Genomic DNA, 16,919 nt, shown 5'->3' with positions numbered 1-16,919 from the left:
CCCGCTTTGGTGTGCCCGTGCATCTCATCAGCGACAACGGCCGCCAATTCGTAAGCCAGTATTTCCAGAACTTTTTGGCCACGATCGGGACAACTCACGTTCGGTCGTCGGTGGCTTACCCGCAGGGAAACGGTCAAGTGGAGAACGCGAACCGGACGATTTTGGAAGGTCTGAAAAAGAAGTTACACTCGGCTGGTCGTAGTTGGGCCGATGAGTTGCCATATGTCTTATGGACTTATCGGACAACCCCGAGGGAAGCTACTTTGGAGACCCCTTTCGCCCTGGTTTATGGAGCTGAAGCCCGACTCCCGATCGAGGCTTGGATCCCGACTGATCGAGAGAGAACCTACAATGCGGAGGAGAATGAGCATGCGATGGCCGTAGACCTCGATGCGGTCGAAGAAAAAAGAGAGCTAGCTGCTCGGCGTATGGCCGAATACCAGAAGCGTGTTAAGAGTTCTAAAGACGTTCGGGTCAACCCTCGTTATTTTCAGGTTGGAGATTATGTTCTGCGACGAAGGGAGGCCAGTCAACCTTTAGAGGGCGGAAAGCTAGCTCAAAACTGGGAAGGTCCGTATATCATTAGCGCGGTCATACGGCTGGGCACGTACCGACTGGAGACGACAACCGGTCGAGTAATCGAGGGGACTTGGAATTCCGAGCACCTCGTTATGTTTAGGCATTAAGCCTATTTTTTGTAACTTTTGACGAAGTGGGGGCTTGTCCTGCGAGTAGGTCCCGGTCGCCGGTTGTAATTAAGCTTTGTGATTGTAAATATTTGTTTAACCGCCTGCGAGCGGGAAGGTTTTAATGTATATACGATCGGTGATTGCTCGACCGCTTGCATGCGGCGGCCCGGTCGGTTATTTTCTCTACCTTCGGTGCGAATCTATCGTCCGGTCAAATGCGCTCCACATCGGCGGACATGCGAGTCACGCCACTGATCGGGGAAGCCAGGAGCACACAGCATAATTCCCCGATCAGTTCACCTCTTGTCCACTATTGCACTCACTCGTGCCATGAGAGCACAATAGTGTGGGGGCTGGGATAAGGGAGTGTCCGTAGGCCCATCGCTCGGGAAAACTCGGCTATCAGGGGCTTAGTGTCCGTAGGCCCATCGCTCGGGAAAACTCGGCTATCGGGGGCTTAGTGTCCGTAGGCCCATCGCTCGGGAAAACTCGGCTATCGGGGGCTTACCTGTTTTTCAAAATCTCGTCAAGGCCTGAAGATCGGGTAAACCTGATCGGGTTGGCCAATATGACGTTGACTTAAGTCCGTTGTTCGGAGATATCCCGGACGTAGAGGCTTGGCCAGTTGGAGATATTTCGTCAAGGACAAAAGATCGGGTAAACCCGATCAGGTTGGCCAGTTGGACGTCGAAATCTCGAGCGTCGAGCGGGTCGAGTAATGCAGGACCGGGCCAAAAGGCCATGAGGTCGAGCATTAAGGGTCGGCCTATGCATGAACAAAAATAAAGATACAGAAAGAGGGACGAGCGACGCAAGTTTAACAAAAGATGAATTTCATTGATTTAAAGGGGTGCCCGGTACAAATTCGGGACCGGGCTCCCGATTGATGTCACTTACAAAAGAAGCAGAATTAAAAACTACTCTACTTCTTCGCCTCAGCATCGCCCTTCCTCGGCGTTTCCTCCCCGCTCGGGCCGGCTTCAGCCCCATTCGCCACGGCCCGATCCTTTGGATCAAAAGGTGCTGGCCCCGGGTCGGCTACTTCGTCGGGGAGGGTGGTCAAGACCAACTGAAGATCATCCCCTTCAAGGGCTTGCTCCATGATCTTCTTGGTCTGATCACGCATTTTCCGCTGACCGGTTTTGTAAGCCCACCGGCCAAACGTCCATATCAGCTTCTCCCCGACCTCTGTGCCTCGAACGGACTGGAGAAAGCGAGCGCCCGATTTGGTGTCTTGGAAAAGATGCTGGGCGAGCTTATCCGGGTCGTTCTAGCGAGCCTTGAGCTCGGCTGCCTCCCCGATCGCCTGTTGGGCGACCTGCTCGGAGAGGTCCCGCTCAGCTTTGACCTTCTTTAGCTGAGCCTCCAGATCCCGGATCTCCTGTAGCCGCCGGTTGGCGACCTTCTTCAAGGCCTCAGCTTCGTTGGCCTGAAGGGCCCGTTGTTGAAGAAACTGGGCCGCTCGGGAGATCTGCATATATGAACGACCGTGTTAGCCGGACAGCGGTACTTCGACAAAATTCAGAAGAAGGAAAATACGCTTACCTCAGCCAAGTCGTAGCCGATCTTCTCGGCTACCTGGCTCGGGGTCAGCTTGGAGAAGTCCTCCTTGGCCGACCCGGCGTTCCCGATCCGAGCAAGGATCGAAGATCCGCCTCTGCTGCCCCCGCCCGACGGGGTCGGGCTGTGTTGTTCCCGGCGCCGCTTCAAGGCCCCGGTCTCTGAGGTGGTCTTCTCTGCCACCTTCTCTTTCCCCTTCCCGACCGCCACTCGGGAGACCAGGACCTCTGAGGCGTCCACCACGAAGCCTTCGGTCGTGGTGATGGTCGACGCCCCAATGGGTCGGGCAACCGGGATCTCCTTTTCCCCGGCCGGCTTGGCTTGGCCCTTCTTTTTGCCAAGGGAAATCTTGGCCACCGGGCGCACCGGGACATCCTCATCTCCGAAACCGGCCATTCCTGCAAAACAAAACAAAATAGGTTAGGTCGAGCTAAAGGCCCAGCCGGGCTTCTGAGATCGATGAAAAGGGCTAACGTCGCACCTTTGCCCTTTCGTTTGCCCCGGGCGGGCATCTTTGCGATCGTGACGCCCCGGGGCTCGGGCTTGTATTTATCGGGTATATTATATACAGGCTCGGGCAAGTCAGCCGCTTCGAGGGACTCGGGCGTCTTGAAGATTCGATACTCGTAGATTTCGCCCGAGATTTTAGAGACGGCGTCTATAAGGACCTGGGTCTCGCTTGGGATGACTTGTTTCCGGAAACGCTGGCTCCAGACCCTCTCGACCGGGAGGATCCACGGATCATACTTCACTGAGAAGATCCGGTTCTTCCACCCCCGGTTGTTCCCGGGCAGCCCTTCGATCGAGCATCTATCCGCTCGGGATTGTATCATCAGAAATCCACCCCCATACGCGGCCGCTAGCACCTTCACTTGGTAGACAAAGTTGAAGAGCTCCATCGTACAGGATACGTTGTGCCGATTGCAGATCTGGGGAAAGCATGCGATAATCCGATGCGCGTTCGGGCAAATCTGCCCGGGCATAACTTGGTAGTAGCCCAAGAATGCTGTAAGGAGGCTGGAAAAGGGGAATGTGATCGGGGCCATTAGCGAATCGTAATGCAGCCCGATCCATTTCCCTTGGTGCCGCTCGATGATATTTCCGAGCTGTCTGCTGGTATCGAACTCGACCCGACCAGCAAGAGTTGCCGCAATTTTGCTTGCTTCTCCTTTTGTCAGCAAGCTCTTCTGGCCTTCAACGCTCTCGCTGTTGAGGAACTCAAACCCGTCCCCGCCCGGTGGCACCGGCCCGGTCGGGTCCTCTTCATCCGCTTCGGCTTCGTCGGCCCGGTCTCCGCCCTCAGGCTCGGCTCGAGGGTAATCCCCTATTACCCTCGTAGGCGTTTCCCTAACGCCTTCGTCCGGGAGGCTTCGTCCGCTCGTAGACGTTGCCTCGCTCCCCGACCCACTGGAGCTCGACCCCGAGGTCCCTGACGAACCTGATGACCCTGCTGGCTCGGGGGCTCGGTCGGGAATGGGCGGTGGTCGTTGTTCGACCTCTGGGGAGTAGGACATGATGTCCACCTCCTCGCTGCTGTGCTCGATTGCGTCGTTGTAGTCTGCGATCGAGGCGTTCTGGCTATCCGAATCCGACATGTTTTCTACCTAAAGGTCGGTCTGGGTTAGTACAGGGTCGGGAGGTTAGCTCAAAGTTAGTCCTATCCTATTCCTACGCAAAGCTAAAAACAAAGTAAAAAGCTGAGGGATCAAGAGCTTACCGATTGCTGGTACTTTGCTCGAGGGAGAGAACTTGAAGCTTGGCTTTGCTCGACTGGTTCGATGAACTGATGCTCGGGACTCTCTGAGGGTACCGATTGCTTCAAAAGATTGAGGAAAGTTCAAATGAAGGCCTCAGGGGCCTATTTATAGGAGGGCGTTTGGGCGGGAAAATCATCCACTTGCGTGACACGACCAGCGCTGACTCCGAGGTGACGGTTGCAGTCGCAGAGGCCGGCAGTGGCCGACACGTGGCGAGGAGGGGAATGACAGCTGGCCGGTCGGTTTAGTGGCCGACGGTTGGGCTTCTTCATCCCGGCCCATTTTTTCCCGGACGATCAAAAAGGCCCGGGCTGGGGGGCTCTTGGTAGGGAATATCCTGACCGACATAGCTTCACCACGACCGAGAAGCCTTTGTCCTTTTCTCTTTGTCTTTGCAGGTAACAGGTCGGGCTCCTTGTGAAGAACCCGGTCGGGGTCCGACCGGGAGTTGCCCGAACGACGATGTCAACCACCGAGCGGTAGCCCTTTGGCGAGAGAGCTGACGAAGGACACGTGGCGGCTCTCTACATCGACAGGCAGGGCACCCGGGAGGATGACACGTGGTGGCTACGTGGAGGACATGCCGAACGGCTGGAATCCTGTCCTCGGCATAACGGCTATAAATACCCACAGTAGCTACAGTGTGAGGGACTTTTGGACGATCGATAGGTTGTTGTTAGAGAATCCCGACCGCACTCAGTCGGTACTCAGAGCAACCAAGTAGATTGTACTTAGGGCCTTTACCGTGATCAATAAAGACATTTACTTGCTTTAATCGGTCTCGAGTTATTTCATAGTGCTTACGTATAATTAGCAGTATCATATATATATATATATATATATATATATATATATATATATATATATATATATATATATATATATATATATATATATATATATAGGTTCAGGTTTAGGTGCATTTAAAAGTTTCTCGTGCGGTTGTGTGGGTGATTAATGTACGCCAGTTTTGTACTTAATGTGCGTGAGTCTTGTGCTTAATGTGTATGAGATTTGTGCTTAATATGCGTGAGTGTGTAATGTTTAATGTGCGTGAATTTTGTACTTAATGTGCGTGAGTCTTGTGCGTAATGTGCGTGAGTTTTGTGATTAATGCGCGTGAGTGTATACTTAATGTGAGTTGTTGTGTGAGTTGTTGTTGAAACTTTAAAGTGCATGAGTTGTATGGTTAACATGCGTGAGTTTTGTGCTTAATGTGCGTGAGTCGTGTGCTTAAGGTGCGTGAGTTTTGTACTTAATGTGTGTGAGTGTGTACTTAATGTGAGTTGTTTTTAAAACTTAAGGTGCGTGTGTTTTTGTGCTTAACATGCGTGAGACTTGTACTTAACATGCGTGAGGCTTGTGCTTAACATGCGTGAGGTTGTATACTGAAGGTGTTTTGTTCGTATGCTTAATGTGCGTGTGTTGTGTACTTTAAGTGCGTTAGATTAATGCTTAGCGTGCGTCCACCCGCACAACCGCATGGGAAGCCACAAATGCACCTAATCCCTTCCCAATATATCGTTCTGGTGCAGATTGGGAAGGGCCCGGTTGTCGTCTGGCCAGTCCAGTTCTTTGGGTCTCTACCCCTATTTCCTAGGGCCGCGGCGGGGGCACTTGGCCTTGCAGTCCCACCGCCACCTGATTTAGCGCCGCCGTCACTGCTTGCTGAATGGTCGCCTGGAGGTTCACGGCTTGGTTCGCCCCTCCGTTGTTGAGTTGGTCTCCTATGTTATGAGTTTATGTGTATTATGTTCAGAGTTTATGTGTATTATGTATTATGTTAGATTATGTGTATTCTGTTATGAGTTTATGTGCATTCGAAACAAAGATTTTTTTTAACAACTTAACAAAACGACGTCGTTTTGGGAGACACGGGACGCACATTGCTATGTGCAACCTGGTGTACGGTATAACGATTGGACCATTTGTGGTATTTAATAATATTTATTACGGAGTATAATGTTGTACTTCTATGTTTGAATATATTATAATATATACCCTTCCATTTATTATTTAAAGGAAAAATATATATGTTTTTAGTTCTCCAATTATGTAAATCTAGTCATTTTAATTCCTATCCTTTACCACTGTAGAATACACTCCTAACATTAAAAAGAAATGAATAAATAATCTTGTGTGTGATTGCCCCGTGTGAGATATGTAATTTTTTCTAGTTTCTAGTTAAAAATATAATATTTTTAGTAGATTCAAAAATATTACATTTTTAATTAGAGAAAATTGTAATTTATACCCCTCACAAATATATCAATTATCAATGTCACCCATGAATTATTAGTGGTGTAAATATGTTGCCCCTCAATTTTTAAATGTGACATATATTGCTCATCTCCTGAATTATTAGTGGTGTAAATGTGATTACCCGACAACAATGTTTCTCCATCTTAGCTTCCTATTAAGGGAGGAGCAATATATGTCACGTTTTGAAAATTGAGAGCCAACATTTACAGCATTAATAATTCAAGAATGACATATATTGATAATTGGTATATTTATAAGGGGCATAAATTATAATTTTCCCATTTAACTAAAAGTATTACACATCCTATACAAATCACACTAAAAAGAAATTGCAATTTTTGTACTTTAAGCAATGAAATAGTTAACAGAAAAACACTTCTGTATGTGGTTTTTATCCACCCAAAAAAAAAAAAAAACAGATCGGACATTAAGAAGACCACAATGGAGGTTTATGGTTCCATTATTCTAAGAAAAAATATCTCTCTCTCTCTCTCTTTTCTTTAAGATAAGGCACTGCTGGAAATCACAGGATTTCCGACCACTAGAAAGTGGTCAGAAACGCACTAAATCTAGTCAAAAACACCCTTTTCGATCACTTTTCAGTTCAAAATGGGTATCCGAAAAAACATCCGTCGATTATTCCGATCACCGGCAATAGTGATCGGAAATACCGACTATTAGGTAGTTAGTTTCTCATGCAGGTTAGGTGCTATTCTTTAGATATCTTCCTCTTATTGTGCTAGTCTATGGATATAAATACTGTATCATCTCTTCTGTGAATAATAATCAAATACAAAACTTATTTCTTCAATTTGGTATCAGCCTAGCCATTTTTGATCCTATGGCCACCACTTCAAACAACAACTCTCCGCCTGCTGCAAATGATGCACCGGCAGTTTCATCTGCAATCCCGACCACCTTCGCAGGCGGTCGGAAAAAACGTCCAACCACAAGAGATGGCTGGTCCGGAATTTTCGAACACCACGTGGTTAGAAATTCCTGACCAACCATCTTGTGGGTGTTTATGTTTCCGACCACTTGGTGGCCGGAAAATCCGAATAATTTTTTTTTTTAAAAAAATACTAATTTGATATGCACTTTCTTACAAATTATACATTGCTTTAGCAATTTTAAAACAAGTAATAATTGCGCATAACAATATAATATCACTACAAAGATTATACATTTCAATAGCAAATTTAGTTACACATAATATTCTAATTCTAATATCCACTTCCAAAAAAACTAGTTTCCAATTCTAAAATGCTACTTTACAAATCAAAATACTTCTTATGTATTATGTAATAAAAATAAAACACAGTACAATACACGATGATATATAATACATTATGTAGGATTATGAAATTCAATAGAACTATGATTGTACAATCCTAACAAAAATAAAAGTTTTAAAGAGTTGAAGTTAGAAAATGATTTCATGCATATCTACATGGAAAGGGCAGCACAGTCATATTTTTCATAGCAAGAGTGGTGAGATGGTATCTACAAGTAAACTATCTGCATCATGGTCGGTTGAAATCGAAAAAAAAAGGTATGAGTGAAATAATCGATGATAAAATATAAAAATCATGTGGTCATCATTCCATTGAACCACAACACCAACAAAAATAAAATAAAAAAAGATGAATTTCTGACCACCCTTACTAGCTGGTCGGAAATAGTTGTAAAAATTTAAACTACTGAAAAATTTCCGGCCACTATTTAAAGGTGGTCGAAACTTCCGACCACCCTTGGAAAGGGTCGGAAATTTCCAACCACTTTCCGACGACCCTAGCGCTTGCCGGAAAAAGGAAAAAAGATCACTTGTTGCGACCATATTTTGAGGTGGTCGGAAAAATGGTCAGAAAATCGCTGATTTCCAGCAGTGAGGTAACGATGTTTATTCTATAACTAATAAGAGATAGTGATTAGGACGTACTACTAGAGGGAGTTAGACTAGATTTGCATGAATAATTCCTAAATCTAAAGTTTTTCTCTTGCTTCCTTCGCGACTTGTGCTTCTTCCCTACGCGTCCAGGGTTTTTTCGCGGATCTGATTATCATGATGGATTCAGAAAACCATCATCTGTGTGCAAATCTGACACTTTCTGACGTTGATGATGAAGATGTGTCCATGCAATTTCTGAAAATTCAAATCACTGATTCTGATGGAGAAACTAGTTACTACGTAGTTGGCAGACTTGTTACGAATAAAACGGTAAAGTTCATTTTCTTCCAAGATACTATGGTTGCGGTCTGGCAACCGGTAATGGGAGTGACGATGCACCAACTACAACCACAACCTTTTTGATTCGTTTCTACCATGAAATTGATATTAACAGAATTCTTGATGATGGACCTTGGACTCGACATACGAACAAAATCTGTTGATCATGCAGAAGCTACAGCCAGGCGACGATCCAGAGACCATTCCTTTAATCCAAGCAGATTTCTGGGTTCAGATCCATTCATTGCCTACCGGTCTCCAATCTTCAGTTGTGGTCTCGACCATTGCAAACTTCTTGGGGAAATTGCTTCTCACCGATGACATAAATTTTGATGGCTCGATGATAACATACTACAGAGTTCAAGTGAGCATTGATGTTACGAGACCTTTGAAGAAACAGATGAAACTAAAGAAGGACAATGGGACGTGGGTTGTGATTGATTTTCGCTATGAAAGATTACCAACCTTTTGCTTCATCTGTGGTATTATTGGCCATGGAGATCGATTTTGTCCTAAACTCGTCCAAGGATTCGATGTCAAGACTGAAAAACCATATGGTGCATGGCTACGAGCAGGGAATAGAATGAGTGCTCCCACTGCTAGGCAGAGGTGGATAGCACCAGAATCTAATGCTGATGACAAAATTGGAAGGCATCCGGTATGGATGTCAAGGTCACTACAGCGACGTGGAATACATGCGAGAGTAGTGGAAAAGGGAAGTAGCTTGCTGTAATTAATGAAGCCTCATGTAAGGATGCTCCAGATGTTGTCGTCGTGGAACCAAAAAGGAAACGGGTTGATGAAGGCTTTGCTAATAAGGACAACATGGATATGACTGCAATGGATTGTGTGATGGGTGTGTAAAAAAGGGGGCTAAAGGCTCATGATTCTTCTAACTTGGAATTGCTGGGGATCGTTATGCCATGGAATCGTGTTCACCATCCAGGGTGAACACGGTCCCAACGGTAAAAGTACATCGTTATCTTTTTTTTTTTTTTTTTTTTTTCCTTAATTAACCGTGTGACTTTTCTTCTTCACTTTCACATTTTGCGGTTTCACTTCCTCTTCGCGCAAGCTTCTTCAACACAATCTCATAAAAAGAAAATTCATAATTTAATAACTGCACATTCATAAATCCATGCCTGCACATTCATAATTGCATGGATTTATGAATGTGCAGTTATGAAATTATGAATTTTCTGTTATGAGATTATGAATTTTCTATTATGAGATTATGAATTTACAATAAATTCATAATCTCATAACAGAAAATTCATAATTTAATAAATGTTTTTCTTTTATGCAATTATGAATTTTCTGTTATGAGATTATAAAATTACAGAAAATTCATAATTACATAGATGTAAATTCATAATCTCATTACAGAAAATTCATAATTTAATAATTGTTTTTCTTTTATGCGATTATGAATTTTCTGTTATGAGATTATGAATTTACAGTACATTCATAATCTCATAACAGAAAATTCATAATCTGACCAAATGCGCACCGTTAACACCACATTAGCGAAAAAAAAAAAATTTCCCGTAAAAAAGGCACCGTTTGGACCTGTGTTCACCATTCATGGTGAACACGTTTCTAGGGCATAATTTGCCGAATTGCCGGGGACTTGGCAACTCAATGGAAATTCGAGTTTTAATAGATCTAATCCGTTCTAAGCGGCTGAAAGTGGTATTTTTAATGGAGACGTTTGTTGACAAACAAAGAATGGGGGTTGTGCAAGTGCAATTAGGTTTTTATAACATGTTTTTAGTTGATGCTATTGGTCATAGAGGAGGATTGGCGTTGCTGTGGTCTAACAGTATAGATCTTCAAATTAATTCTTACTCCAGTAACTTCATTGATACTATAATAGGTTCAGATGTCGGCAGTCCTAGTTGGAGATTCACGGGGTACTATGGCTTCCTTGAGAGGCAACGACGAAGGGAACCTTGGCAAATGCTATGTAGATTAGAAAATCAGAGTACGCTACCTTGAGTCATTATGGGAGACTATAATGACATCTTGCATCAGTCCGAGAAAAGGGTTCGTGCACCTCACCCGCCTTGGTTGATAAATGGTTTCTGTGACGCAGTGGCAGATTGTGGTTTATAGGATTTTCCCTTTAGTGGGAATCCGTTTACTTGGGAGCGCTCTCGCAGTACCACTAATATGATTGAAGAGAAGCTCAACAGAATCCTCACAACAGAAACGTGGCTTACCATATTTGAAGGGGCTACAACTTGTTCTTTGGTTTGTCCCTATAGTGACCACTTGCCATTGTTACTTACCCCTATTGTTATGGTTCATGCAACAAGACGAAAGTGTTTCTTTTTATTCGATAATATGTGCCTTAGGGAAGATAAGTGCCGTGAGATTGTCTCTCATAGCTGGGGCCGAACAGCAGGTCTAGATATTTTATCACGAATTGAATGTTGTGGGCAAGATATTTTAGAGGTGGGGAAGAAAGTACAACAAATATTTCCAGCGAAAGATTGAAAATTGTAAGGCCAAGTTAGATATTCTTCGTACATGTCGCGATGATGTTGGCATGTCGAAATACTCCAAAACTGAAAGGGATTTGCTTAATTTTCTCGAGCTACAACATATATTTTGGAAACAACGGGCAAAAGAACACGGTTATAAAGGGGGTGACTTAAATAGCAAAATTTTCCATAATTCGGTGAAGTCCAAAAAGCGGCAAAATAAAATTCAAAAACTGAAAAGTGCTGATGGACATTTGGTTGAGGGGGAGTATGCAATCGGACAAGTAATGCTCAATTATTTTGAAAATTCCTTTCAGGGAGATCAAGGAGAAATGCAGGAGATAATTGACAATATAGTTACAAAGATTACTCCTTTGGATAATGCTAATTTGCTACGCCCATTGAGTGTTGAAGAAGTGTGCACTGCTATGTTCCAAATACACCCTGGTAAGTCACCGGGTCCCGATGGTTTGGGACCGGGATTCTTCCAGCATATTTGGGACATTGTAGGAGGAGAAGTAACTATGTTCTGTAGAAGCTTCATTGAGACGACTAATCTTCCAGCAAGGGCTAATGATACTTTCATCGTTCTCATCCCAAAGAAAGTTAACCCGGAATCCATGTCGGACTTGAGACCAATAGTACTGTGCAATGTTTTGTACAAAGTTGTTGCAAAGGTGTGTGACAATAGATTGAAGCCTCTTCTTGTAGGACTCATCTCGAGAGCCCAGAGTGCATTTGTTTCGGTTCACCTAATAACGGATAATATCATGCTAGCTTATGAAGTCCATCACTATTTAACACGAAAAACTCGGTGAAAGGAGGGAGTGGTGACAATGAAGGTAGACATGAGTAAGGCATATGACTGTGTTGAGTGGGGATTTCTGGAAGCCGTGCTAATTAAGATGGGGTTCCAAAAACATTGGGTTGATATTCTTTTGGAAACAGTTAAGTCAGTTCAATATCATATCATGTATGAATAGCGCCAACTTGGTCCCATCATTCTCGGTCAAGGCTTACGTCAAGGTGGACATCTATCACCTTATCTTTTTTTTAATTATTGCTGAAGGGTTTAGTGTTTTGATTGAGAAACAGATGAGGTCAGGTAAACTGCATGGGGTTTGTGTAGCTAGGGGAGCACCACAAATATCACACTTACTATTTGCAGATGATTGCTTCCTTTTCTTATGTGTCAATGTCCAGGAGAGTGAGCAAATGTGGTATGTTATTGACACATATTCGAAAGCCTCGGGTCAAAAGATTAATTATCGAAAATTAGCAGTATGTATTAGCACCAATGTGACACAACATGTTCGTGATGAGGATACCCGGATACTTGGGGTGACAAAATGTGATACTACAGGCAAATATTTGGGACTCCCCTCTCTTGTAGGTGAAAGGAAAAAGGAAATCCTATGGTTCTTGAAAAACTGAATCCTTGCAAAGGTATGGAGCTGGAACGCAAAATTCCTCTCATGTGCAGGGCGTGAGGTACTGTTGAAGAATGTCATCCAAGCAATTCCATGGTGGTGTTTCTTTTACCTTTAGGCCTTTGTAAGGACATTGAGACTCTTATGAATGAATACTGGTGGATAAGATCAGTAGGCACAGGCAAGGGTATGAGATGGAAATCATGGAATGGTTTGTCGGTCCCAAAAAAGGCTGGGGGATTAGGGTTCGGGAAATTGCATGAAATTAATCTTGCACTCCTAGGAAAGCAAGCCTGGCGCCTAGTCACCAAACCCACAACTTTAGTTGCCAGGGTATATAAGGCACGTTATTATCAAAAGTGCACCTTCTTTGAGGAAACAGCGGGTGGAAACCCATCATTTATTTGGAGGGGTTTGCTTGAGGTACAATCTATTCTTCGTAATGGTTGTCGACGAAGCACAGGAAATGGCCTTGACACTAAAATTGGAAAGCATGCTTGGTTGCCGGACGATGAGGACCCGTATGTCTACGCACATGGATGAGGATGAGTATGAGGCTCCGGTTGCTACTTTATTTAATGACCAAGGTACAGGATGGAATGTAAATCGTATTGCCAATATTTTTAATCATCGTGATGCTAGTTTAATCTTGAACATTCCTATCAGTCTTCGTAAATTGCAAGATTTGTGGTTCTGGTATTGGGATAAAAAAGGTGAGTATACAGTTAAGTCGTGTTATAAACGATTAGTGGAAGCAGTGCCTGATGGTCGTCCTTGGTCTAGAATTTTGAATCTTGATGTACCTCTAAAAAGTCAAACATTTTTATTGGCAATTGGCTTATTCTTTTTTTGCTTACCAGAGATGCTCTAAATTCGAAAGATATTCAATGCTCAGTGGTCTACCATATGTGCAGGAGAGAAAATGAGAGTGCCTTACATATTTTTGCTAAATGTACTGATGAGGCCGAGAGGGTTTGGAATTTGCTAGTTCTACCATATTCTAATCATGCACATGGTAATACTGTGATTGATTGGTTTTTTGGCTTATATCAAGGTTTTGAGTGGAGATTTGCGTGCTAAGTTTGTTGTGGCTTGTTGGGGTATATGGTCTAGCAGGAATGAAAGTGTATGTAAGAGGATTGCCTTTGACTTACATGTGATGCTACGAAGGACGCTGCACTTCTGGGAAAATTGGAAACATGCAAATAACACACCCATCACTGTCAATGCTTCATCGGATAATGCTTATTGGAATAAACCTCAACAAGGGCACCTAAAATTGAATACTGTTAGGAATATATAGCGGAACAATGCGAAAGCGAAGAATAAAAAATTGAGAATTATAGAAGGTAAATAATAGGGAGAATATAATAAATGACAAATAAATATAACATAAAATGGGAAAATATGATATATATATATATATATATATATATATATATATATATATATATATATATATATATATATATATATATATATATAATCGCACTCAGGTGCGAATGCTTCGCCCAGACGCGAAATAGGAATGAATTCTGTTCGTCCACGTGTCCAGATCTAATGGATGAGAAACACTGATTTAAAAAAAAAAAAAGCGCGGTGGCATTTTCGTAAATAATTGAACATCGAAGTGCAAGTAAAATGTATTACAACTGCATGTAAAATGTATTATAGGTGCAAGTAAAAATTTACTCTGAGCATCAATACTAAGGCACCTATAGTTATAAGTAGTTGCAACTATAGTTCTAAGTAGTTGCACACATAGTTATAAGTAGTTGAACCTAGGTGCATGAATGTTTGCGGGTGGTTTTCTAGGGTATTACTACCCGCTGAACTCAGATCAATGAATGTTAACAAGGCAAAATTACATGCACTTATAGGTGAAAGTAGGTGCACCTATTGTTATAAGTAGTTGCACGAATAGTTATAAATAGTTGCACCTATTGTTATAAGCACACCCAGGTGCATGAATGTTTGCGAGAAGTGAATACTAATAAGGCAAAATTACTTGCACTTATAGGTGAAAGTAGGTGCACTTGTAAGTGATTTTACTTGCACTTTGATGTTCAATTATTTACGAAAATGCCACCGCGTTTTTTTTTTAAGTTATTAGATCTGGATACGTGTCGCGCGCTGATTCGTTCGCATATTCCTTCCTGGGCACTTATTCGCACCTGAGTGCATCCCTATATATATATATATACATATATATATATATATATATATATATATATATATATATATATATATATTTTTGTACGTGAGAGTAAAAAGACAAAGGAAGAATGAATTCAATTGATGCATTATTACAAACAAATGCGAAGCTATTTATACTAGAAATGAATGCTAGAATTATGCACCAAACAATTCAACGTGGATGGCTGTGTGGAGAAACGTGTGCGGCAGTTGCGTGGAGTCCCAAAGATTTCGGTGAAGACATGCAAGAATGAAGACATGCACAGTGACGTGGAAGATGATTAGGATTTGAGCCACAAAAATTAATTATTTCCTAACAATCTCCACCTTGGATCAAATTCACTGTGAGAATTAACAACTGGAACAACCGACTAAACTCAAGCACTACTTGAACTTAGCATTAGGAAGAGCTTCAGAATGCAGAATGGATCACCATCAACCTTCTACGCGACTGAAAGAGCATAAGCAATCAAGTTGTTTTCATCATCACTTGCATACCTAGCAGGTTTTTTAATTATCCTCCTAGGACGATCCATAGTAATGGAATACTCTCGTTGTGGCTCGACGAGAGGTGCGGTGCTAGTAGATGCATCATCTTTAGTATTACCATCAGCAGTAGTAATACTGTCAATAGGCCTGAATTCAAACTCCACCTTCTCACCAGTACTCTGTGTCTCACCTGTACTGGGAACTTTTCCAGAAGAAAGTAGTGCATTTTCGTAAAAAGTGATATCTCGACTCAGAATGATTTTCCGAGAATCAGGAGACCATAGACGATACCCTTTTGACTCAAAAGCATAACCAAGGAAAATGCATTTGACAGCTCTCGGGTTTAATTTACCCGTACTGGAATGAGCATAAGCAGGACATCCAAAAACTCTTAAGATAGAGTAGTCAACAGAATTACCTGATCAAACTTCCTCTGGAATTTTAAAATCAAGGGATGAATGTGGAGATCTATTTACCAAATAGCAAGCAGTAGAAACGGCATCAGCCCAAAAATCACGCCGTTTCCATAACCCAGCATTAGAGAGCATACAACGAGCTCTTTCCAATAGAGTCCTGTTCAAACGTTCGGCAACACCATTCTGCTGGGGTTTACCAGGCAAGGTCTTGTGCCTGGCGATTCCATTTGCCGCACAAAAGTCATTGAAATTTGACTCACAGAACTCCAAGCCATTGTCTGTCCTGAGCTTCATGACTTTTTTACCTGTCTGAGTCTCAACAAGTATTTTCCGCTTCTTGAAAATAGAATATGCTTGATTTTTATGTTTCAGGAAATAGACCCAGACTTTACGAGAAAAGTCATCAATAATAGACATAAAATATCTACAACCTCCCATAGACTGGAATTTAGTTGGTCCCCATAAATCGGAATGTATATATTCCAATACATCTTTGGTACGGTGTGTAGCAGTAGAGAAACTAACCCTCTTTTGTTTCCCAAAAACACAATGCTCACAAAACTGTAATTTACTCGTACCTGAACCAACAAGGAGGCATTTCTTGCTCAGGAGATGCATGCCTTTCTCACTCATATGCCCCAGACGCATATGCCATAATTGAGTGAGATCCGCATCAGACATCGATGAGGATAGCGCTACTGAACCTGTGAGAGTACTGCCATGCAAGACGTACAAGCTTCCAGAACGAGAAGCTTTCATGAGAACAAGGGAGCCTTTTATGACCTTCAGAACTCCACCTTCAGCTATGTACTTTCACCCCAGAGATTACAAGGTACCCAAGGATATCAGATTGCGTTTCAAATCATGAATATACCGAACATTGGTAAGAGTCCTGACAACGTTATCATGAGTTTTAATCTGTACACTTCCAATTCCACTAACCTTGCATTGGGTATCATTACCCAGCAAGACAACTTCACCATCAACCGGTTCCAGAGAGACGAACCAGTCTTTGTGAGGACACATGTGGAATGTACAACCAGAGTCCAGAATCCACTCGATTTCGCTCAGTTTGCAACCGGAGCTAACAGATAACATAACATTGCCTTCTGAATCACTTTCAAAAACACTAGCTTCAGCGGACTTCTTTTCTCTCTCTTGCTTGTTCTTCAGCTTGAAGCATTCAGTCACATCATGACCATGCTTCTTGCAGTACTTACAGGATTTGTTGGACTTACGTCCTTTGGACTTGGATCTAGAATTTTTATTGCTACTCCCTGATTCAAGTGAACGACCCCTTACAGTCAAGCATTCACATTTGTCCTCAGACTTAATTTCAAAGTCAATCTTTTCTTTGGACAATAGGTGTGACTTAACATTGTCGAAAGTAAGGGTATCACTACTATT

The sequence above is a fragment of the Ipomoea nil genome, unplaced genomic scaffold (genome assembly GCF_001879475.1).
Source record: "Ipomoea nil cultivar Tokyo-kokei standard unplaced genomic scaffold, Asagao_1.1 scaffold0117, whole genome shotgun sequence".
Taxonomy (NCBI): domain Eukaryota; kingdom Viridiplantae; phylum Streptophyta; class Magnoliopsida; order Solanales; family Convolvulaceae; genus Ipomoea; species Ipomoea nil.
This window is presented reverse-complemented; position numbering follows the sequence as displayed.